The sequence below is a fragment of the Halyomorpha halys genome, unplaced genomic scaffold (genome assembly GCF_000696795.3).
Source record: "Halyomorpha halys isolate HHAL.00 unplaced genomic scaffold, Hhal_1.1 Scaffold278.1, whole genome shotgun sequence".
In the NCBI taxonomy this organism is placed as follows: Eukaryota; Metazoa; Arthropoda; class Insecta; order Hemiptera; family Pentatomidae; genus Halyomorpha; species Halyomorpha halys.
The window spans coordinates 361,749-362,444 of record NW_027109219.1 but is presented as its reverse complement, the minus strand read 5'-3'; the positions used below and the strand labels follow the sequence as shown (position 1 = coordinate 362,444).

The 696-nt window shown below is 28.6% G+C and overlaps 1 protein-coding gene across 1 annotated transcript in view; it reads right to left on the bottom strand.

The window, feature by feature from the left end:
* Window positions 1-696, bottom strand: part of LOC106680684 (uncharacterized) — a 15,049-nt gene that overhangs the window by 13,980 nt on the left and 373 nt on the right. The gene's annotated exons all lie outside the window — the stretch shown is intronic.

The window sequence follows — 696 nt, the reverse complement described above, 5'->3', positions numbered from 1 at the left end:
AGTATGATGCAGATTCCCAAGACAATACGAAGAGACATCTTACCGATACTTCAGCTTGTCATAGACTGCCCTCTCTATCTTCTAACCTGTGAAAGTCGTATATTCTCTCCGAACAATTAAATTACTTTTATTACGTATTTACGTTATTATTTAAGTAAACTGTTTAGTCATACTTAAGAGCATTAAGCACTGTGCGTTTACTTTCTTTATATTAAATTAAATCTTTTTTTAAACGAATACTATTAAAACAAGAATATTGGTGTTGAAGAAGAAAACCTTATTTGATTGACTGTTGGATGAAAGCCATCATTATCATAGAATACTGATTTTGTGTTTTTAATCTTCATTAAAATATGTAATTTCCAAATCTGGGCCTATATTATCGGAATTAAGGTTCCCCAACCCAAACATGTGGATAAGTTATAAAACCTTAAAAAAAACTAATTTCTCATTCGGAGCTCTATATCTTTAAAAGTAGCAACAACACAAAAAAACCTAAGAGAACGTCATTTAAAGAAGACTAAATTTACTAAATTATGAGCCCTGATAGAGTTATTTATGTTAAATAGTTTTCGAGATATAGCTTTTTAAAAAATAACATTTCATAAAAATGTTGTATGTGACGTACTAGAAGATCAGTAGTTAATGAATTTATTTTGATAAATCTATATCTCAAAAACCATTTGATGTACAGAT